Source organism: Neovison vison, chromosome 12, assembly GCF_020171115.1.
Source record: "Neovison vison isolate M4711 chromosome 12, ASM_NN_V1, whole genome shotgun sequence".
NCBI lineage: Eukaryota > Metazoa > Chordata > Mammalia > Carnivora > Mustelidae > Neogale > Neogale vison.
Genome location: NC_058102.1, coordinates 88,753,586 through 88,776,267, shown reverse-complemented (window position 1 = coordinate 88,776,267; position 22,682 = coordinate 88,753,586). Strand labels below are relative to the sequence as shown.

Here is a 22,682-nt window from a genome sequence, read left to right as displayed (position 1 = left end):
TCAAGTCTTCCAATCCATGAACTTGGTATATCTCTCCATTCATATAGATCTCCTTTAATTTCTCTTATTAATGTTTTGTGGTTTTCAGCACAAAAATCTTGCACATATTTTATTTGATTAGAAGATATTTTATGTTTTAAATCTGATTATAAATGATTTTGTGCTTTCAATTTCAATTTCTATCGCTCATTGCTAGTATATAGAAATATAACTGATTTTTAAATGTTGATCATTTATCCTGCAAACTTGCTAAATTCTTTTATTAGTTCTAGTGACTTTTTGTATATTCTTTAGGATTTTCTACATAAACTATTACTTCATTTGTAGATAGACAGCTTTATTTCTTCTTTTGTGATCTCTATGACTTTTATTTATTTTTCTTGCCTCATTCCACTCACTAACACCTCCAGTATGATGCTGTATAGAAGTGGTGAGAGATAATATCTGGAAGAGATAATATATGGAAACGTCCTGCTCATCCAGGACCTTTGCACATGCAATGCACTATATCTAGATCATTCTTTTTCCTTACTGCAGCCTTTTCTATTAAGTTATACTTCATATGGAACTAGAGGGCATTATGCTTAGTGAAATAAGTCAATTGGAGACAGACAACTATCATATGATCTCCCTGATATGAGGAAGTGGAGATGCAATTTGGGATTGGGAGGGAGAAAAACCATAAAAGACTCAATCTCAAAAAACAGACTGAGGGTTGCTGGGGGGAGGGGGAATGGGAGAGGGTGGTGGGGATATGGACATTGGGAGGGTATGTGCTATGATGAGTGCTGTGAAATGCGTAAACCTGGCAATTCACAGATCTGTACCCCTGGGGATAAAAATACATTATATGTTTATTTAAAAAATAAATTAATTAATTAAAAAAAGTTATACTTCATAGTTCAGTTCAAGTACTGTTCCTTAATTCTTTCAAATTTAAGTCATGTTCTTTTGTGATATACTCTTATAAGATCGTGTTTCTTTTATTAAAATAATTTATAGGGGCGCTTGGGTGGCTCAGTGGATTAAAGCCTCTGCCTTTGGCTCCGGTCATGATCCCGGGGTGCTGGGATAGAGCCCTGCATAGGGCTCTCTGCTCCGCAAGGAGCCTGCTTCCTCCTCCCTCTCTGCCTGCCTCTCTGCCTAGCTGTGATTTCTCTCTGTCAAATAAATAAAATATTTTTTAAAATTTATAATAATTTATAGCAGTCTATATTTTCTGCTTTATTAGATTATGCTTATTGCTTTATTATATTTACTGTATTTACTGAGATTATTAGGTTGCCATCTTTCTAACTAGATTGTAAGCTTGGGAGCCATGTCTATTTGGCTCATCATTGGGTTTTTAGTGCCTGCACTTATTGGATGATCAATATATATTTCTTAAATATATGGGGAACCAAGAGGTAGCAGAAAAATATAAGAGGCAGAAGGTGAAGTGGGAAAGGTTGGTGAGATCCAGGTCAAGAAGGGCCTTGAAGGCTATGAAGAGTTTGCACTTCCCTGGTTCTCAACTTTATTTTGCACCAGGTATGCTGGGGAACATGTTATGAATGCAGGTGCCCAAGTGGCACCCCCATTTGCAGAATAATATTTTCTGGTATTGGGGTCTTGGTCTCCATTTAAAAATTTTTTTAAAGATTTATTTATTAATTTTAGAGTGAGAAAGCATGAGTGGGAGGGGCAGAGGGAGAGGGAGAGAGAGAATCTCAAGCCAACTCCTTGCTAAGCCTGGAACCCAAGGCGAGGCTCAATCTCATAACCCTGAGATCACAACCTGGGCCAAAACCAGGAGTCAGACGTTTAATGGACTGTGCCACCCAGGCACCCCTGGGTCTCCATTTATAACAAGTTCCCCAGGGGTGCACCAAAGGCAGCTGGGTACTGTTTCAGAATCTGGAGAGACATTGAAGCTTGGAGCAAGACAGCGCCATGATCATTTTGCTTTTTGGCAAGACTACTCTCTTGTAAAAGTATGAAGGGACAAGATTGGAGATTACCGCAACCATCTAGATAAGTGATAATGAATGCCTCAGTTAAGGGAGGAGAATAGGTGGAAATACAGGGAAGAACATAGATTCAAGGGAAATTTAAAAGTTAGAGTTGGCTGGTCTTGGTGTCCAATTGGATGTATGGGGAATGAAGAAGGAAGAATACCAACAATAATGACTAATAATCATTGAGCACCTGTGATGTGGCAGGCACAATTCTATATGCTTTATATATATCATGATTTAGCTTCATAACAACCACATGAAGTAGAGTATAGTACCTCAGTTCTTCAGGTGACTCCTAGGTTTCTCATTTTGGAAGGGGTGATGTTGTCCATCAGATGGGAATTATGAAAGGAAGTGAGGCCAGGAAGGTGGTGTTATAGAATGATTTCAGTTTGAAGCCTACTAATTTTGAGACTTGGGTGAGATCTAAGGTGGCATTTGGAAATGTGGTTCTGCAGCTCTCCTGAGAGTCTGGGAGCCATCACCCTGGAAGTGGGTGAGATTGACCAGAAGAGGTTAAAGCCAAGGCTCTCGATCTGACCTCTGTGGATGGATTTCCTGACTACACGTGGTTGGATTTCCTGCCTCTTGAGTTATATGGGAGATGCTGGTGATCTGTGATTGTGCCAATGAGTGTGTGGCCCACCAAAAAGATAAAGGTTGACAGATACAGACGGGGGTCAGATAGAGAGGATTCAAGAATGAAGACTGCAAAGGAATGGCCCGAGGGATTGGAAGTAGGAGATGTCAGGAGGCCAAGGAAATAGTCTTTCAAGAAAGATGAAGAGGTCAGTGGTGTCCAGTCCAATATCATAGGTAGGTCAAGTAAGAGAAACTTGAAAAGAGTCCACTAAATTCAGCTATTAGTTGATCGTTAGTGCATTTTTTTTTTTAAGATTTCCTTTATTTATTTGAAAGAGAGAGCGAGAGTGAGCATGCGAATGTGGGGGGAGGGTTAGAGGGCAGAGGGACAGGGAGAATCTCAAGCAGACTTCCCCAAGAACACAAGAGAACGACTGGGGCCCAATCTCAAGGCCCCGAGATCATGATCTAAGTCAATGATCAGGTGCCCCTGATCATTAGTGGTTTTAAAGATTTCCATGGCTGGTGGCTGGAGGGGGTTAGATAGGGTGAGGTGAGAATTGAGGATGAACGAGGTCTCTTCTTTGAGAGGCTTGGCTACGGACAGAGAGGTGTCAAGAGTCAAGGATGATTCCCTTCCCTTCTCCCCTTCCCACTCTTCTTCTTCTCTTTTTTTTTTTTTTTTTTTTTTTTTTTTTTTTTTTTTTTTAAGGAGGAGAGACTTGCACATGGATACAGGAAGAGGGGAGAAATCCGTGGCCATGGGGTAGCAAGACTGAGAGAGGAGCCGCTTGATGGAGCCAGCTCTCAGGGGGTAGAGTTGAGAGCGCATGTAGAAGGCCTGGCCCTGAGCACGGCGAGGGCCACCTCCAAGAAGGAGTTACGGTGACTGTGAATACAGGCAACAGGCGAGGGGGGCATTAAGGAGTGGGTGCCAGCCAAGGAAGCCCCTTCAGACTCCAGGAGTTTATGAGTCTGGTGCCTGGCAGAGAGGGAGGCGTGATGACATATCTTTGCAGCTGAGGAGACAACCTCTTCTGCCTTTTCCTTAGCCTGGGACGCCCTCCTACTGTTCTGTCTTGTCCTCCTCCAGGAAGCCTTCCTGGACTGACACCTCCACTCTGCCCCTCCCAGCAGCTGGCTCAGCTCCCCATTCCTTCCTTGTCCCAGCAGAGGCCAAGAGCTACCCCCTGGTTCAGTATCTGTCTGTCTGTGTCTGGCCTCTGGAGAGAAAGCACCCGGAAGGGGAGGGGAGGGGATGAAAACACACGTGAGTCTGTAAAATGGGTGGCTTCTTTCTCAGGGCTGCCCTTCCCCAGCTCTTGGGATGAGCTTTGGCTGGCCACAAGGGGGTGCTCGGCCAGAGAATGCCTGGCTGGCATGGTCTGGGCAGTCGGCTCAGTTGGCAGGCTGGCATCCGGGGCCCTACTCTGGCTGGGACCTTTGCTCCCTACACCGATGGCCCTGGCCTCTGTTGCCATGGCTGCCCTTTAGTTTGGGGTAAACAGAGCACTTCCTCCTCCTCCTGTCCAGCTTACTGACATGCAAGTGTCTCTTCAGGGCTGGGCTGGAATTTCAAGCGTGCAGCGCCTCCCCCCCCCAATTCTTGGGAAGGCACAAGGTGGTGAGTCACTGAATTTAGGTTTCTTTCTACCACCTCACTGTTATCTGGTTGCCCCTGCCTGCTCCCCACCTGCCCCGCCTATTTCCTGCTGGAATTGGAGAGGGATGGAGATAAGGTCTGGGACTCATTTGGTCTATCAAACTGGGTGGTGGGGTGTAGGGAGGAGTCCTCCCAACCTGGATTACCTCCTTGGGGCTGTTTCTGGGCTGTAGAGACCTTCCCAAAGCCTATCCAATCCCTGGTATCAATGAGAATAATCGCAGCCTCTTTTCTCCCTTATCTTCTGGATCCTGGGGGCTCAGGGTGAAGGAGAGTAGGACATAGGAAAAAAGGAATGTGGGGGAGAGGAAACAGGGATCAGAGGGGAGATGAGGACTCATTGGGATAGAATAGAATCAGAGAACCATTCATTCCTTCCTTCTGTGAATTGAACCAATTTCTGTGCTGGGGACTGAGCAAAACAGAAATGTATAAGGCAGGAGCCTGATTTTGAGCCTGTAGTAGGTGCTGGCGTGAGGACCCTGGACTTGAAATCTGGGACTCTGTTTGAAGGCCCAGTTACTAGTTGCTGGGCAATTTACTGTAATGACACTGAACCCCCAAGGTCATTGTGAGGACTGAATGAGACAAATATGGGAGACTGCCCCATTAGCCCATGTTCAAGGCATATTAGATGCCTGTGGATCAGCTTCCCAATGAGGGAAGTGCTCAGGCAAGGGTGACCCAACCCAGGGGTAAAACAAAGGCTCGTTTTGGGGGGTCTCTGTGGGAGTGGAGACTTCCAACAGTTGTGACCAGGGCAGGTTGTGTGGGCCGATGCCCGGTGTGTGATTTTCATTCAGTAAATGTTTGCAGAATGAATGGGGTGTGCTGGAGCCAGGGCAGGCAGGAGGGATAAGATTTCAGCAGGTGCAGGTGACAGGGAGGTACTGTGGGAGGGAAGGGCAGGGCCCCAGGGCTGGGGCAGGGAGGCAGCCAGTGCCAGGCAGGGCTCAGCTCAGCCAGAGGAGGAGTTTGACCTTTATTCCTAAGGCAATGGGAGGCTCTGAACTGGGGAGTGACTGGATCAAAGTTGTGTTGATGGAGGATCAGTCTGGCTGAGCCTGGCCAGAGGACAACTTAGAGCAAAGCTACTGGGGGAGTTAGAGGGGAACGAGACAGAGGGACAGAGGGAGGATGCGTACATGTCTTGGAGCTTCAGGCTGGGTGACGTCAGCTCCCCCTCCACTCTGCAAAGGGCCGGTTCACACCCGCAGGTCTCCAGGACCTATCTCACCTGCCTGCAAGAAGGAGGAGGGAACATCACAGGGAGGTAGAGAATTTCTCAGGGACACAGAGAGCAAAGCAACACCGCCTCCTGCCTCCTCATCCCTCTAAGGAACTGGGAGCCCAGCTCAGGGTATGGGCGTGGTGGGGAAGACCAGGTCTGGAGCTAGAACCTGGGTCCTTTGCATTTTGGGTCCTGCTCCCATCCTCTAAGAGGAAGAGTAAGTCAATGTGTTTTTAAAGCGAGGGAGATGTGCCTGGGTGCCTCAGTCGGTTAAGCATCTGACTTGATTTTGGCCAAGGTATAATGATCTCAAGGTCCTGGGACTGAGCCCCGCATCAGGCTCTGGGCTTAGCTTGGAGTCTGCTTGTCCTTTTCCTTCTGCTCCTCCCCCCCCACTCACTGGCTCTGTCTCTAAAATAAGTAAATACAATCTTTTTTTTTTTTTTTTTTTAAAGACTTTGTTTGCTCATTTGACAGAGAGAAGGCGAGAGAAGGAACACAAGCAGGGGGAGGGGGAGAGGGAGAAGCAGGCTTCCTGCTGAGCAGGGAGCCTGATGCAGGGCTTGATCCCAGGACCCTGGGATCACAACCCAAGCCAAAAGCTCCATGACTGAGCCACCCAAGTGCCCCTAAATAAATAAAATCTTAAACAAACAAACAAACAAACAAAAAAACTAGAGAAATAGGTAATGGTGACAGAGAGAGAGAGGATCCACTACATTCGAGCTGGGTGCGAACCCCAGAGCTCAGTAGCAGGAGGCTGAGATGACAGTGCTGTCCAGCCCTGGGACAGAATTTCCCTGGCTGGTGTTCGGGGCGTGGGAAATTTCTGGCTTGGAGCTGGCTAGCAGGAGTTTGACACCCTTAGCCGTTGCTGGGACCAGTCATCCTGATCCATCTCTTCTCCCCCTTTGCTCCCAACCTCCTTTGGTCCCATCTTCTGTTGGACCCCACACCCAGGAGGCATGTTGTCCAGGCCCACCATCCCGGCAGCCCCCCAGCTCTGACTCAGTCTGAGTTCCTGGGAACCCAGAGATAGCTAGTTTTGCTCTCCAGAGGTTGGGAGATAAAGTTTATGATCCTGGGTGGGCCCATTCCTAGTGATGGAGTCTCTTCTATAGACCTATACGTCTAATTGCATTCCTCTGGGGGCCTGACCTTGCCCTGCCTGACTCAGCCCCCGCTAGGAATTACAGACCCTCTGAGAGCAACACTTTCAGAACCTGCCAGACCTCCTTCCCTGGGTCATTTCCCCATTGTCCCGGCCAGGTTGTGCTCTTGCCCCCTCGAGGCCTGCTGCCCCCACACTCCTCCATTCCTTGGCTTCTGGGCAGGCCTGGCCCCATCGAAGTCTGAGTGGGGAGTTCCAGCACGGCAGCTCCTTCAAAGGAGCACCCCCTGCCCCAGTCACTCATTGCTACTCCTGGGATTCTTTAGATGAGCCAGTCCTTCTTCTAGTCTAACCTTTCCCCCTTTCAATGCTCAGTGAAAGAGAGGATGCTGTCCCATCTGTCTTCTGGCTAGTCCTGCGGTAGGAGGGAGCTACCAGTGACTGCAGAGTGTGTGTGTGGGGAGTGTGCTTCATCACAGTGCCCTTTCACGGAGGGAGGGAGATGAAGGACAAGAGGAAGGGGGAGATTTTGGAGAAGAGTTTGTGGTTTTCTCTCATCACAGTAGGGGTCTGATATAGGGACTTTATGAGGCCAAGAAAAACTCTGACAACTACTGTCATCCCATAATTTGCTTGACAGAGGAGCGAACAAAAGCTGAGAGCCCAAATCGAGTATGATTTCAAGTTCACTGCTGTCTCTGCTGTGAAGAAATGATCACAGAGAGGGAACTCGGGGAAATTCAAAGTTCTAAAAACCAAGTTGATTGATTGATTGATTGATTGGGTGGGGAGGGGGAGAGAGAGGGGGAGAAGGAGTCTCCCTGCTCAGCACAGAGCCCAACTTGGGGCTCCATCTCATGACCCTGAGATCATGACCTGATCTGAAGTCAAGAGTCAGATGCTTAACCGACTGAACCACCCAGATGCCCCCAAACCAAATTAATTTAAATGAAATTAAAGGAATTCCAGAAATAAATGGTACTGCTCCTTCTTTATACAGATACAACTGTAGCTCAGAGAGGGGAAGTGACTTGTCCAGTGTCACACAGCAATTTGGAGACTGAGTTGAGATTAGAACACATATGATTTGATTTCCAAGTTTATGTTTTTCAGCTATTCTATGTTGTTCTAAGGATTGTTTAAAAATAAGTATCAGAGCCATTTCATTTCATTTAATCACAAATCCAAGATCACTGAGTGGCAGTAGGAAGTGCAGAAGTGAAAGGACTTGAGAGTGTGGCGGCTCCCAGGGTGAGGAGGAAGGATGGAGAGCTGGGAGGTATGCCAGTCAGCTTCTCAGCTGTTCTGGAATTCCTGGGTCTCCCCAGATCAGCAGGGGCCAATTCGGCAGGGCTTCCCTTCTGGAAGTCATCTTCCTTTATCAGAGGTGCTGGCTGATAGGAGTCAAGACTTTCATGCTGGCCTGGAGAATCTACATGGCTATCTCCTGCTTCTCTCAGCTTGGCTCTGGCTAGACCCGGGGGCCTGGGAAACCTCACGTTGGGTTTCAGAGCTAGAAGGGTTGAATTGAATTCTGATTGTGACACTCAAGTGCTTTGTGACCTTAGGGAATATTTTGAAACTTTCTGAGCTTCCCTATCGTAAAGGTGTAAAATGAGGCTATCTGTATTTTCCCTGTAGGCTTACGTGTGAAGATTGAATGGGGCTATAAAAAGTCTATGGTGTGGGGAGTGCCTGACATCTGGTATGATCTTGGAGGGAGAGGGAGGCAGGGAGGAGGGACATGGCTTGGGAGGCGGACGGGGCCCAGTTTGGCCTCTACCAGCTGCTCCAAGCTTTTCTTCACCTCCAGACTGTTCCTTCAGCTCTAAAATGGAGATAATATTTATTTCATAGTTTCCATAAGGATTAAAAGTTGTCTTTACTGTCTTAGGGGAACTCCTAGTCCCCTGGGGGTGCCTGAACCCGCACCCCAGTCTGGCAGACCAGGTCAGAGCCGAGGGTGTCTAATCATAGTGTGGGCTTAGAGGGCTGGGAGGAAAGCCTGGGAGGTCTGGGAGGGCTTTCTGAAGGAGGTACCTGGGGTAGAGCCAGGCTGGAGGGACAGAGAGAGAGAGAGAGAAAGAAGGAGAATCCCTAGATCCATAGGCTGGTGACCTGCAGGGGGTGGGGGAGAGAGATTGAGATTTTTTTGGAGCTGGCTGCTACGAGGAACAGGGTCCAGCCATGGGTGGGAGGAGGTGGCTGGGGGTGGAGGGTCAATGTGACTGGTTATGGGAGCCATGGGAACCATGGACCCATGGATCTAGGAGGAAGCCTGGGGAGTTTGACTTCTGCAGCTGGACTCTTCTGAGTCAGAAGCACAGATATGGGAGGAAAATGGCCCTCTCCTTGGGAAGGACTTTCTCTTCTCTGCCTCCTAGGGGCTGGAAGCTGCTTAGTTTCCTGAGATGAATCACCTGGGAAACCTGAGGAGTCAAGGAAGGAGATGAGGCAGCCCCTGGCCTTGGGGAATAGATGGCTTTAGCCTGGAATTCTGTTGGGAAGGCAGAAACACATGACTTGTTGCCCTTGGGAGCTTAACTAATACTTTCCTGAGGCTAAATTGGCCTAGCCCCCCATTGCCCCACCTTCCAAGCCCATTCCTACCTTCCAGGTCAGCAGATTTGCCCGAAGACCTATAATTGAGTCACTGTGTCCTGCTTTGGGGTTACCTTGAGCCTTAGAGACCAGGGAATCTGGGGGTGGGGGGTAGGTTGGTCACTGAGTGGTAGGTAGCAGGGCTTTCTTGGACCTCGAGCTGCTCATTTGTGAACTCATTCATCCTATGTTTGGTGGAGTGCCTGCTAGGCATTTTCCAATGCTGTAAATCTGGCCAACAACAAGACGATGTCCCTGCCTTCATGGGAGAGGTCCCCTAAGTCTGTCAGAATCCATACAGTAGGAGAGGTGATCTAGAGGTTCTACAAATACTAGTCAAATGAATACAATATGTATTTTTCAAATTGCTAACTAAAAGAGGAAAAATGTCTTTGGACCATTTCTTCTGGCTTATCCACAGGACGGCTTCCCTCGATGGAGGTAACTGGATACTGACTCTGTGGGAGAGCAGCGCTGGAAAGAGCATGCTCAGGTGTGGACTTACTCCAGACTCAAGGTCAAGTCCTGAAGGACATTCCGTTTCCACACCTGTGAAGGGCTTAATGGAATCCTCCTCATGGGTTATTTTAGGATATCCAATAATGTAGGCAAGAGCTCTGACACTTTGATGTTAGTGGGAACCCCATAAATGAGAGCTGCCCCCATGAGCCCCACCATTCCCACCACCGCCATCACTGCTACCATCGCTGGCAGGGAACGGAGCTCTGGGTTGAAAGAGGGCAAAGGCAAGCTGTTTCCCTGGGCAGGGGTCAGTTTGCATGGCTGGCTCCCTAGGAATTGGATTTGCAAGCTTCTGTTTTGCATGTTGGCAGATTTTTGCATGCTCCCCTTTATTACTCTCTTCTAGAGTCTTCCTTACGGCCCCAGTTGCCACCTCCCTCTAGTGACCCTCAGCCCTTCAGAGCCAGCCGGCACTCTCTCCCACCTTGGCACCTACTATCGTCGGTTGGGCAGGCACTTTGGAGGGCACAAAAATGAGTGAGATGCCGTTCCATCCTGCAAGGGGGTGACCAGGACTTAAATTCTTACAAGGCCACTGTGTCAAAGCGGGTGTCGGCACAAGTTCCTGGTGTGGGTGGGATGGGGAGAAGGGGCTGCTGGCCGGGGTGGGGGGGTGGGGGGGTAGGGGGTGGGTAGGGAAAGCTGCTGGAGGGAGGCTTTAGGAAAGGTAGGGGATAAGCATGGAGTGGTGGCTAGGGTCCAGCTAACACTGACTGACCTGCTGCTGCCAAGCCCTGGTCCCCTATCTCCTGTTCACCTCAACCCTCTTGGCTGGCTGCCATTGTCTGCATCTTCAGCTGAGAAAAAGGAACATTCAGAGAGATTCAGTCCCTTGCCCAACTTGGCATGCTTAGGAAGTGGCTCCCCAATTCTTCTTCTTCTTCTTTTTTTTTTTTTTTTAATTTTTTTGGGAAAGATTATTTATTTATTTGACAGAGAGAGACACAGTGAGAGAGGGAACACAAACTAGGGGAGGGGAGAGTGAGAAGCAAGCTCCCCGCTGAGCATGGGGGCAAGGAGCCCCAAGCGGGGCTTGATCCCAGGATCCTGAGATCATGACCCGAGCTGAAGGCAGAGGCTTAACAACTAAGCCACCCAGGCACCCTCCCCAATTCTTCTGATTGCATTCATTCTCCTGTGGCTTTCTGTCACCCCTGGCTGTGGGACAGGGGAACATGTGTGGGGACAGTGCCAACCATGAGGAATCCGTGGGGTTCAGATTCCAGTTCTTCTCCTCACAGCTGAGTGAACTTGGGGGCATTTTTCTTTCCCTGCCCAACCGGGAAGGTTTTTGTGAGTTTAAAGGAGGTGCAGTGCACGGTGCCCACCGTAGGCCCTCAGAACACGCCCCCCTGATACTAGAATCCTTGTGGCCTTCTGCTTGAGCCCATCCTCATGCAGAACAAGTCACAACTTCCCAGAAGATGATGCAGATTCCACTTGCACAAGGCTCGAACTTTTGGAAAGCCTTAGCTCCCAGGGACAAGTCTCTCTCTGGGGCTTCTCCCTGCTGATTCTAGCTGTCTTTCCTGGGCTGTGAAGATGAATGTCCCCCCTTTCTCCTAGGGGTCCAGCCTCTTCTCCTCGAGGACTCAAATCCCTAGTCCTGGGGTTGTGTGTCTGTCTCAAGGGCTTCTCATCTCCCCCCTCCCCACCATGGTCCCAGGCATCTCCTTGCTTTGGCTTCCATGTATCCAGCCCCCACCCCAACTCAGACAAGAGTCAGACCCAGTTCTCCCGGCACGTCATGGTCAGTGGCGAGCAAATGGGCTCTCCCACGCTTGCGTCTGCTGCCGAGGAAGGTTTCGTGGCGGCCTCTTTGTGCTGTGGCCGCAGGGAAGGTGTGCTTTTGTGTGCACCTGGGATGAACAGTGGTAAGGAGGCAGGGGCAAAGCACCTGTTCCAGGGAGGGTCTGCACATTCACTCCACGTCCCTCACGCTGGGCTGGTGCCCTGCCAGGTGGAGGCTGACACGCAGATCAGAACCAGACACTTAGAAGACTCTGCCCTCTCTGCAAGGAGGTGTGGTCTGATGCGGGTAGGCTGACCATGATGGTAGGGGGAGGTCCAGCGGCTACGACAAATGCACAAAGTGCATGCACCCATCTGGCAGGAGCAGAAGGTGCTAGGGGGAAGCAGGGAGCTGCCAGAAGTGCAGCTGAGTCATCTCCTGGCTTCCCTTCATCTTGGACTTGGCCCTGCAATCAACCTCCACATCCTGTTGGTTCTTCCTTCTTACCAAAGCTCGATTCTATGCCTGCCTTCCCATTCCATGGCTCCTGCCATACCACACAGCTCTTCAGGAGCCTTCTGCAAGAGCCCCACACCGCCGCCCATCCCTCCCCTCTCCAGTCTGGCCTCTGCCATCTCACCTGCCTACACAGTTCACTTTCTCTTGCTCAAGCTTTCACCTCATGCTTTCACCCTGTCACCTTCCTGCCGCACACCTTCACGGGACTCTGCAATGTACGGGATAAACTGTCTTGCCTTTGAAACCCTCAGTCCCACCTGCCTCCTCACCACCGGTCTTTCCTCTCATTCCATAGGATTCTGGTTCTGGTCCAGTGAGTCCTCACGTTTCTAGATCTTTTCATCCATACCCTTGTTTTGTGAAAACTCAGTCAAGCCCAAATCTATTTTATTATAATTTTTCCCTGTTCTTTAAAGATTTTATTTGTGGGGTGCCTGGGTGTCTCAGTCATTAAGTATCTGCCTTCGGCTCACGTCATGATCCCAGGGTCCTGGGATTGGAGCCCTGTGTTGATGGGCTCCTTGCTCAGGGGGGAGTCAGCTTCTCCCTCTGCCCCCTCCCTGCTCATGTGTGCATTCTCCTCATCTCTGTCTCTCTCAAATATATAAATAAAATCTTAAAAAAATTTTTTTTATTTGTTTATTTGTCAGAGAAACAGAGCACAAGTGGGGGGTGGGGGTAAAGGGGGCCAGAGAAGCAGACCCCCTGCGGAGCAAGGAACCTGATGTGGGGCTCAGTCCTAGGACTCTGGGATCATGACCTTGGTGGAAGGCAGAGGCTTAACCAACTGAGCCCACCCCGGAGCCCCTAGCCCAGACCTATTTTTAAAAAAATTTTATTTATTTATTTATTTGACAGAGACACAGCGAGAGAGAAAACACAAGGAGGGGGAGTGGGAGAGGGAGAAAGCAGGCTTCCTGCTGAACAGGGAGCTGGACGCCGGGCTTGATCCCAGGTCCTCGGGACCATGACCAGAGCCGAAGGCAGATGCCCAACGACTGATTCACCCAAGCGCCCCTAGCCCAGACCTATTTTAAAACAGCTCTTCCCTTCCTTTAGGGTCCTAGTAGCATATGTCTGGATCACTTATTTTTCTGAAATCAATATTCATTGATAAGGTACATTGACAAAGGTAGGCTTTGGCCAGGCAGAATTTATATTTATACAAGGGCTCAGTGTGCACACCCATATCTTTATACCCCTGTGGCCCTCTAGATTTCCACTCCTTTCTCTGTGTACATTCAGGTTCGTGTAGGCAGTGAACACCTGTTGTTTTTAATCCATCCAACAGACATCTCTTCTACCTTTTTTGGTGAATCACCTGTTTCCGGTCCCTTCTATTATATGAGTTGGGTGGGGCTGACCACCCTTCTCCAGGGACTGGCCTTGAGCGAGATCTGGTCTAGTCCAGATTTGCAGTCTTCTGGTCCCCTGGCCATAGGGATTGGTTCCTAGATGAGCACGTGACCTAAGCCAGCCCTGTGAGAGTCAGTCTTGCAGCTTTAGCTGGAAGGGTTGGGGAAGAGGTCCTCCTTTGGTGGTCATTCTTGCTGCAGCACGGGGCTGATCTGCCCCAGAAGGAAGCTAACACGGAGGAAAACTGGAAAAGTAGAGGAAGACAGTCCTGATGCCGTCCTGGAGCCCCTCATTTTGGCCATGCCAAAAGTCACATGCACCCCTGGTCCTCCCAGGTGTGTGAGCAAATAAATGATCTCTTACACTGAAACCCGTGTGAGTTGGATCTCAGTCACTTGCAGTCAGGAGTTGTGAGCAATCATGTGTATCTGTGTGTTGGGGTGTGGATGATACGGCTGCTTGTGCATAGCGGGGTGGTGTACACTGAAGAGTGTATGTATGTGGCTGTGATGGGTGGGCAAGGTGAGGGGAGGCACACACAGTCACGTGAGGGCAACGTGTGTGTGTGTGTGTGTGTGTGTCTACAGGGCAAGGACAAGTGACTAGCTGCATAGGCACGCGTGTGCATGGGCCCGGAGATGGCTTGTATAGGTTGAGGTTGTGTGTGCACAGGCGGGGGTGGGTGGGTATGGGAGGGGTTGTTCCTTCCGGCAGAGCACCTGCCTCCTGTGTGTCCTGGGGACAGGAGTCCAGCTTTGTGTGTCTATGTACCCAGGGAGAATCCAGCCATTGCTAAAAGAACAACAACAACAACAAAACAAAAAAACCCTGTTTATTGTCATTACCTCTCCCCTTCACAGGAAAATTCTCATTATTTTGGGGCTGAAGCCAAATTCCTTAGAATCTCTGAATGATCTGTAGAATCATAAAACTTGTGGATGTTCTTGGGAAGGTCAGAAATATCAGAGGCTGTTGAGACCAATCCCTAACATCAGAGGAGGAAATCGAGACTTGGGCAGTGACACCTTGTTTTCACTTCCTCCTCCCCCAGCAGGCAGGGTGGGGCCGGGCAAGGCTGGCATTGCGGCAGCTCGATTTTGAGGAGATTGATCCTCTGTCCTGCCTCTCCGTGGGCCGTGGTTGCTTTTATGGTGGGTGATTAACCTCAGGATGTGCCTAGATACCTAGGTATTTATGGCTCCCCTTGATGGGTGTCCTTGATCCCTGAGCCTTCTCCGTAAGGAGGGCTGTGCTCTAGCTGTTGGCACTCATTTCCTTCCTGTTCCTCCTGCAGCTTCTCACCTCCCCAAAACAGACTGGTGTCCCCAAGCCAAAGTGTCCCAGCCACCATGCTAGAGAGGCTGCAAGTATGCGAAGTCCTGGGGCCAATCAGCCCTCTAAATGTCTGAGCGGAGGCCTCAGGCAGCCATAGCCTCTGGCCTGACCCCCTCTGGTCTCAGGCTGAGCCTTTCATTGACCCCCGCCTGCCATACACATGATCATTTCTTGTACACCATGCTTCTTGATTGTGGAGAAGGTTGGGAATGGCCTAAGCATTGGCCCTATCCCTGGATGAGGTGGAGACAGGTAGAGCATCTCTCAGAGGACTATGCTTTGTGCATGACTTTGCAGGACTTCCCCAGTGTTGTGCCACTTGCTTTTCTGTAACAGGCATAGAAGATCATTGCTCCTGCATATCAAGAGAGCAGGAGAGGAGCCCTTCTCTTCACCCAGGGGTGGGATGGGTGTCTGGGCTAGCATGTTAGTGTGTGCCTAAACTGGAACTCTCTAGTGATAGGGGTAGCAGAGATTTAAATGTTCTTGTCCAACCCCATATGGTGTGGATTATAAGCAGAGCCCTAGATTTTCCTGAGCATCTGGGGCTAGGCGGAGGGGGCTGAAAAATGGAGACTCAGAAGTTTTCATCCCAGACAAAAGTGACTTCAGGCAACATGGAGGGTAAGGAAGCTCACCTCAGCATGCTTCCCCATCCTCCGGCTTCCTTGGGGGACATTTGGACCCAATGCTGACGCTCTGCTCCTCTCATCCTCAGCCCTTCTCTTAGGCCCTGCCTGGCTAGTGCTGGTTTGCTGACCTGAAGACCGTCTTTCTTTCTCTCTCTCTCTCTCTTTTTTTTTTTTTTTTTTAAAGATTTTTATTAATTTATTTGACAGAGAGAGACACAGTGAGAGAGGGAACACGAGCAGGGGGAGTAGGAGAGGGAGAAGCAGGTTTCCCACAGAGCAGGGAGCCTGGCGCGGGACTCAATCCCAGGACACTGGGATCATGACCTGAGCCGAAGGCAGACGTTTAGTGCCTGAGCCACCCAGGCACCCCTGAAAACTGTCTTTTGGCTGTTAACCCAACATACCAATTTCCTTGCTCCTCATCACAGCAGTGAAGTATGATACAGTGGTGTGCAGCTGGAGAAAGAGTTTCTAGCACTTGGGCACGTTTCTTACCCTCATCTGGTTAAAATGGTGGTTATGACATCTACTTTTCTTATGAAGATTAAAGGAATTAATGTTTATAGGCCTTTTTCAAAAAATTATTTTAAAGATTTTTATTTATTTATTTGAGAAAGGGTAAGAGCAAGAGAGATCACAGAGGGAAAGGGAGAAGCAGACACCCTGTTGAGCATGGAGCCTGATGGGGGGCTCGGTCCCAGGACCTGGAGATCATGACCTGAGCCCAAATCAAGAGTTGGACACTTGGGGCGCCTGGGTGGCTCAGTGGGTTAAGCCTCTGCCTTCCGCTCAGGTCATGATCTCAGGGTCCTGGGATCGAGTCCCGTACCGGGTTCTCTGCTTGGCGGGGAGCCTGCTTCCTCCTCTCTCTCTCTCTGCCTGCCTCTCTGCCTGCTTAGTCTCTCTCTGTCAAATAAATAAATAAATAAATACTCTTTAAAAAAAAAAAAGTGTAGGACACTTAATGGACTGAACCATCCAGGCACCTCTGTAAGGCCTTTTTTTTGGTAAGATGTAAGTATCCTTAATAAAGTATTTGACTAAAGGGCATTACACATCTGTCTCTCCCAACATACAGTGAAGGTCATTAGGGACCCAGTTCTCTCTAGCACGTGCCCAGTATATAGTTAGCCACCAATGCACTGAATTAGTGATGAAGGACTCTTAACGATCACTGTTCAATCGAGACCTTCAGGATATACCTTGCCTTGGCCAAAGGAGGCTCTCACTTGTACATAACTGGTGTGAAAGGAACCAAAAAGCTATCTCCCCAGACTTTTTAGGCTGGTGCCTGATAAGCAAATGAATAGATGAATGAATGAATGGGTGAATAAAAGCAGGAGGAAATAAAGACCTTGGGTCCCAGCCCCTACTCCCTACCTTGGTCCTCAGGTTCCCTGGCAGGAAATTCAGAACAACAGACCTCTGGACAATAGTTCCATTGCCAAGCAGCCCAGGCTGGGATAGTTCTCAGGGCCAGAGGGTGGGGGTGGGCGTGGGGACAGCAGCTGAGCCTCAGGTCCTGCTTTCTCTCCTCTCTCTTGCACTCCAGTCTGGTTACCTGAACCCACTGTTTGGGGAAATTTTTGTTTTTCCTGCAGCGGAGCTGTGGGAGGGCCTGTGTGACTCCTTCCTTAGGGTTCCTCCAGGGACTCATCCCTTCTGAGAAGCATTCTCCCATGACGCTCTGCCTTCCATGTCCCATTACTCAGGTTCCCCACAGTGCTGTCCTCACGGCCATGAGCAGGCCCCTGTCAGGGCTTCTCTTAGCTTCTGTCTGTTTCCTTGGCCAGCACCGTGGAATGTCAAGCTCTGAGGACTGGTCACTCTGTTTTCCTTCTTGAGGGGCAGGCATGTGATCCGCTGAAGACAGGGATGTTATCCATCGAAGGAGGGCTCCTGCAGTGATCTGAGTTTGGGTTTTGAGCTATTTTCTCGGGGAAGAGAAGAGTGTATTCCTGGAGGTCTTGGTGGTGGAACCAGAGCTTAAGTCTGTGTTCAGCCTTGGCTCAATGGTGGAAGCTTTCAAAAAATCCGGATGGATGACAGCCTGGATGATTTTGGTGTGCAAGCTCTGGACTGACCCTGAGTAAAGGGGCAAGAGTCCAACTTGATCCCTCCCACCTCGTCTTGACAGCCCACCCAATGGATGGACTCTTCTAGTTTGATAGATGTGGAGATGAGGGTGTAGGATGTGAAAATGGGCAGGAGACCTCATCATCTCCAGGCTGTTGGGTGGGGAGTGCAGAATGAATGGTCCCAAGATGTGCCACATTGGCAGGGGGATGATTTTGAGCTGAGAACAATCGAGGCCCAAAAAACTTGGAAGGAAACTTTGACGTCCCCCTAACTGCCTAAAGAATTTAGATAGAGGACCGGGCGCCTGGGTGGCTCAGTGGGTTAAGCCGCTGTCTTCGGCTCAGGTCATGATCTCAGGGTCCTGGGATCGAGGCCCGCATCGGGGCTCTCTGCTCAGCAGGGAGCCTGCTTCCTCCTCTCTCTCTGCCTGCCTCTCTGCCTGCTTGTGATCTCTCTCTGTCAAATAAACAAATAAAATCTTTAAAAAAAAAAAAAAAGAATTTAGATAGAGGACCTACTCCAGGAAGGGAGCTATCGCCACAGATTACTGTATAAACTGGGGGTGGTAGGCAGGGAGGAGTTTAGCAAAGTCTGTTAAAATTCCTCTTGGTGTCCCATTGTTTCCTTATGGCCCAGCAAACATTTGTTTACCAAATATTTACTCTTTTTCACCTTCCTGTGAATTGCTTTCCATCCCCCTTAAAAGTCCCAGACCCCTACAGCCTCCTCCTTAGTTCAGGATGACATATACACCTCATTTTGCCCAACTGTCTTTGGAATCTCTCATATTTATGAGGATTCCCTGTGCGTAATTAAATTTGATTTCTCCTGTTAATGTGTCTCACGTCAATTTAGTTCTTAGACTGTCAGAAGAATCTCGAAGCATAAAGGCAAATTTTTCTTCTTGGACAAGAATTTGTGTCTCTTTTCCTCCATGATGAAGCTGAACTCACTGTCCTTTTCCCCATACTTGTTCTAATAACTTCTTCTTCTTTTCTTTTTTTTTTTTTAAGGTAGTCTCCACACCCAGAGAGAAGTATGATGTGGGGCTCAAACTCACAACGCTGAGATCAAGACCTGAGCTGAGGGGTGCCTGGGTGGCTCAGTGTGTTAAGCCGCTGCCTTCGGCTCAGGTCATGATCTCAGGGTCCTGGGCTCGAGCCCCGCATTGGGCTCTCTGCTCAGCAGGGAGCCTGCTTCCCTTCCTCTCTCTCTGCCTACTTGTGATCTCTCTCTGTCAAATAAATAAATAAAAAATCTTTAAAAAAAAAAAAAATACCTGAGCTGAGATCAAGTGTGGAGCCACCCAGGAGTCCCATTGTTCTAATAACTTCTAATCACATGTCTTATCAAAATCAAAGTTTCTTTTTTAATTTTTTTTTTAAAAACATTTTTTTTTTAAGATTTTATTTTATTTATTTGAGAGAGAGAGACAGTGAGAGAGAGCATGAGCGAGGAGAAGGTCAGAGGGAGAAGCAGACTCCCCATGGAGCTGGGAGCCTGATGTGGGACTCGATCCCGGGACTCCAGGATCACGCCCTGAGCCAGAGGCAGTCGTTTAACCAACTGCGCCACCCAGGCGTCCCGTTTCTTTTTTAATTTTTAAAGAAGATTTATTTATTTGACACAGAGAGTGGGATAGTGAGAGAGAGAGCACAAGCAGGGGGAGCAGCAAGCAGGGAGGCAGAGGGAGAGGGAGAAGCAGGCCCCCTGCTGAGAAAGTGCCCGATATGGGGCTCCATCCCAGGACCTGGGATCATGACCTGAGCCAAAGGCAGGTGCCAAATTGACTGAGCCACTCAGGCACCCCAAAATCAAAGTTTCAATTCAGAGAACGTTCGTGGACATCTAATCTATGTGGAAAGATTTTTGGTGGTGGGACATGGACCAAAGGCTCCCAGAGTGGGGAGGATTTGGGAGTTCTAGTCCAAACCCTTATTTGACTAGGAATCCTTCCACTGCGAGCCTGGTGGACAGTCTGTAAATAAGTCTTTGTCTCCATACTTCTCAGGACAGGAGTTTGCCGCCCCTCTAGGCAGTCCATTCCCATTCTGGCAGGCTTTAATCATCAGGCTTTAATCATCAGAGCCATTGATCAAGAAGAAAGAGTCACCATTTATTGAACATTGACTGTGAACAGTTTTGGCCTTGAGGTACACAGCACAAGAATCAACAATCAAATCACCTTTATTATTCATGATGTGGCTTACTGATGGGTGTTCCCAACACCTGTGGCTTCCTACTCAAACTAATTGTTCCTGCTGCCCAGGTGCTAAACTCAGGCTATTTCTATACCAGCAGGAAGATTTCAAGTAAGATCTCAGTGCTTTGGGGACACTGCCCTGGTACTGATGTAGAGGCAGGGAACTTCTTTGCCTTTGGCATCTAAACAACACACCCAACTCTGCATCCCCCCCCCTCCTTATCTCTATGCTGGCCTACAGTTGTATATGTGGCTAATTTATGCTTTTGTGGCTTTTCTGGGTAACAGTTTTATTGACCTATAATTCACACAGCACACAGTTCTGCTGTGAGTGTGGTATCTTGCCATCTGTCCTGATCACTGAAAAGAGCTCTGTTTGGACCCTCTTTCCGGATGGTTGCAAACTACGTGATGATAGCCCTGCCCTGCTCCTCCACCTCTGCCCCCCCCCCGCCTGACACAGGTGCCCAGGGCTCAGGAGAATGATGCCATCCGACTCCTCTTTCGTCTTCTGGAAAGGCAGTCTAGGCCAGAGTCATCTGGCTCTTCCGGTCACACAGTCATGGCAAACACTTTCCCTTTTGTTGGGCAGACCGCAGTGGCCAGAGTCAGCCTAATAAGGAGCTGTGCCTGTGGCTGCCCCAGGCTGGTTTTCTCTTCCCTCACCACTTGGCCTTAGTCCCGGGGGCCTTTCCCTTCTGCCTCCGCCCCGGAATCCCAGGCAGGGGTGTTGGGAGAGGGCAGCTCAGCTTCTTCTGCTTTGAGACTGGCTTGGGGCATCAGGGGAGGGGTTGGCTGGGTCTCCGGGCAACAGGGAGCTGACAAACGAGGGGCACACACTTCTACCCCAGATAGTTCTGGGCTGCCTCAGCAGAAAGCTCCCCTAACACTGAGATCTGGGCCAGCTCTGCAGCCTGAAAACCACAGGGGTCCTTGTGGTCCCCTTTGCCCTCACTTTAAACAAACGATACTCTTGGAACCAGGGAACCAGGCAGGCAGGTGGGGGCAGAGGGGCTGAGATTTCAGGACTGGCCCTGGGTTGTTATTTTGTGCTTAGGACTTCAGGTACCATCTGTCCCCGCCTCCGCTGTCCTTTCCCTTCCCCCTCCTCCAATCTGCCTTGGTCCACCGGACTACAGTATGGGGGAGGGTAAGGAGTGGGGGAGCTGGTGTTCTCCCTCCCCAGGGCTGCCGTACCTGTCTGACCAGCCCCTCCCTTTCTCTTTCCTGCTCTCTGTCCCAGGTTTGGCAGTGGGCCCGCGCGCCCTCCCTTTGCTCTCTGGAAGAAGTCTCTTCACCTTGCTAGTGCGGGTGTTTGTTGGGGAGGGGGGGCAGGCTTTTAGTTCACTCCTTTGAAATTAAGTATTGTTTGAAGGGGCTGGGAGAGGGCTTGGTGCAAACAGGTACAAACTGGATTTCCCCCTCAGTCAGCCAATCAGAGGAGGCCAGAAGTCTGGGGAAAGTGGGGAGGAGGAAAGAGGGGAGGGGAGAAAGGGGAGAAAGGAATGTGGGCTCTGTGTCCCCTCTGGGAGTCTCTGCTTTGTGTTTGGGGAAGGGACAAGTGGTTTCTTTTGTGTGTGTGTGTGTGTGTGTGTGTGTATGTGTGTTCGGTCTGAGTGGAACTCTTCCGTGTGTGTGTGTGTGTGTGTCTGTCTGTCTTTTGGATTTATGTCTGTCCCCAGAGAGAGGGGCTTCTGGTTCTTCCTGTCCCTCTGAGTAGCTGTCAATGTGTCTGTGAAGCACGAGTGTGTCTGCTGAAGGCTGGGGAGGAAGCTATCTGCCCTCCTGGCAGGTGGGCAGTCACGGTCATCCCCTGCCCTGGGCTGGGGGCTGTGTGCTGTGTGTCCCTCTTCTCCAAGGGACTCCAGCTTGTTGTCATCCAGTCCCCACTTCATGCCCTGTGGGATCTTTCCGAGAATCTAGCCCCAGTCATCAGCTAAATGCCGCTGGAATCTCTGCCTCCAGGGCCCAGCTCTTGCAGTACACCCACAGCTTGCCCCACCCGGCCCGCCCAGGCCTGGGGTGCCGAGCACAGCTCCCCATTCTCCATACTTCTGCAGGTGCATGCCCTGCTCCAACCTGCTGTCTGACTCATTCTGATAATGGGTTCAGGGAAACAGGTGCAGGGACTCTTCTTCCATCTCCTCTGGCCTGGGAGAAGAAAGAGGGTCCAGGTGGCTCCAGATTGATTTAACATCAGTGCCCTCCCCCCCCACCCCACACAGTGCTGCCTCCTTTTCCTGCCTCCTTCCCCCGTGATTCACCCACCAGGTGCCATGGGAACGACTCCTGCAAGGGCAATAACAGCAGCTTCCCTTTCTGCTGAACTCCCCCATCTTTCTCTCTTCAGCCCTAGTTCTTTCTTCTCTGTGCCCCAGAGTAAGGCCTACAGCGTCCCAGGAAATCCTAGGGTCTTGGGAGGGGAGGAAGGCACTAGGTGGTGTCCAGGAAACATGCTCTGTTGCATGTTTCTTGCACCCCCAGACCCAGAGGGAAGACAGCCCCCGTGTGTGTGTGTGTGTGTGTGTGTGAGTGTGTGTGTTCGTTCATTCATTCCTCAATTACTCACCCAGTGCCTCTTTGCACTGCACCAGATACAGAGAAGAGAATACAGCCATAACTGAGGGGAGACTAAAGCAGATGGTTGGCTTCAGGTTGAAGGATCTGGAACCTAGATGCCCTGTCCTCCAGCCTCGGAAGAATTTCATAATCACTAAGTGGAGAGAAGAACATAAGGTGGTGTCTTTGGGGTGTTGGCTTCTCTGGGATCCCTTTCCTGCTGTGTTTCCCAGTCCTTGCATTTCTTCCCCAAGGAGAGAAGGAGACCAGAGAGAGAAGTAGGGCCGCAGTGGCTGGGTGACCCCAACCAAGTATCTTTGTTACAGCAGGCTCCCTCCAGGCCAGACGTTCTCTCCCACTTTTTACACTTCCGGAATGCCCCCGCCCCCTCAAGCTGGGCAGTGCTAGCTAGAGTGGGCTCCTGGGTGGGAGCAGCTCTCTGCTGCCCCCGCCTGAGTCCAGCCTGTAGGTGGCAGGTGTCGGGTTAGGCCCAGCCCCCTCAGGGCCTAGCCACTCAGGTACCCGTTGGATCCTCCCCTTGGGCTGGGCTCTCTTTTATA

The 22,682-nt window shown here is 50.1% G+C and overlaps 1 long non-coding RNA gene across 2 annotated transcripts; it reads left to right on the top strand.

Annotated features, from left to right (window-relative positions):
- Positions 1 to 4,048: 4,048 nt before the first annotated feature.
- On the top strand, positions 4,049 to 22,288 carry LOC122891736. Of its 2 annotated transcripts, none has more exons than XR_006381316.1 (3): positions 4,049 to 4,203; positions 9,607 to 9,678; positions 22,158 to 22,288. It is a non-coding gene; the product is annotated as an uncharacterized LOC122891736 (long non-coding RNA). The 2 variants fall into 2 exon arrangements; XR_006381317.1 differs by lacking the exon at positions 22,158 to 22,288 and adding an exon at positions 10,054 to 10,227.
- Positions 22,289 to 22,682: the final 394 nt, after the last annotated feature.